The sequence below is a fragment of the Echinops telfairi genome, unplaced genomic scaffold (assembly GCF_000313985.2).
Source record: "Echinops telfairi isolate 266 unplaced genomic scaffold, ASM31398v2 ScPeMD7_7469;HRSCAF=8507_1, whole genome shotgun sequence".
In the NCBI taxonomy this organism is placed as follows: Eukaryota; Metazoa; Chordata; class Mammalia; order Afrosoricida; family Tenrecidae; genus Echinops; species Echinops telfairi.
Window position 1 is genome coordinate 142,260,072 of NW_022111373.1, and position 1,393 is coordinate 142,261,464.

Genomic DNA, 1,393 nt, shown 5'->3' on the forward strand with positions numbered 1-1,393 from the left:
AAGAATCCCTTCAAACGCACTTGACACCTGAATTCAAGTCAGTGCCAGACAGAAATTCAGTGCCAGCTCCCTCCTCCCCACTCCTTGAGAGTTTAACCTGCCTCATTTAATCACTAAGAGACCATAGGCCAGTCACCTCACCACTCAGCCTCGCTGAGGGAAGTGACATCTAAGAAGGAGGTTGTGAGGACACATGCATGTGTCTGATGTGTGGGGGCATGACAGCCACTTGACATTTGGAAGCTGTTACATAGTAGGACATCAGCAGACTAATCGCTACTTCTTCCTGGCTGCAGCTACATTGTGGTGTTGTAAACATAACTTCTCTGTGCACTCGACCAAAAACAAACTCACTGCCATGAAGTCAATACTGACTTCTAGCCACCCCCTGTGGGTTTCTGAGATTGTACCCATTTATCGGAATAGAAAGCCCAGTCTTTCTCCCAAGGAGTTGCTGGTGGTTTTGAACTGCCGACCAGACCAATCGCAGCCCAACACTTAACCACTATACTACCAGGGTTTCCGAAAATCTATGTGACTCAAGTGAGGCAGTATTTCCTTTCATGTGTGGTCTGGACCTGAGCTGAGAGAGCTCCAAGGTCAGCCTATTCATAAAAGCAAGACCATTGGCTGCAGGTCTGTGTGCTGCCTACGCATGGCTCAGTCTCTGTTCTTAAGCTACGGTTCTCAACTCTTGTTGTGAGTTTTTCACAGGCTGGCTTTGACTCACGGCAATTCCATGGTCCTAATTCCGTAGCATGACTGTAACCAGTCCCTGAACAGGGCAGTCCTTGACACCAGTCCCTGGAGAAGGCCATCCTGCTTGGTAAAGTGGAGAGTAGCTAAAAGAAGAAGACCCTCCACGAGGTGGGTTGACACAGTGGATGCAACAATGGGCACAAACAGACCAACAATTGTGAGGGTGGGAGAGAACCAGGCATCTTTCCTCCTGTTGTGCATGGGGTTGCTGTGAGTCAGAACCAACTTGAAGGCACCTACCCCAACAACTGTCACAGAAACACCACGGGTGACAGCGTCAACAGGCAGACATTTATTTTCTCACAGTTGGCTGTTGCTTTTAGGCGCCATGCAGTCGGTTCCGACCCATAGCAACCGTATCACAACAGAACAAAACACTGCCTGGTCCTGAGCCTTCCGCACAATTATTCCTATGCCTGAGCCCATTGTTGCAGCCACTGTGTCCATCCATCACATTGACAGCCTCCCTCTCTTTTTGCTGCCCGTCTACTTTACCAAGCACGATGTCCTTCTCCAGGGACTGGTCTCTCGTGACAAAATGTCTAAAGTATGTAAGATGAAGTCTGGCCATCCTAACCTCTAAGGAGCACTCTGATCATACTTTTTTCAAGACAGATTGGGTTACCCTTTTAGC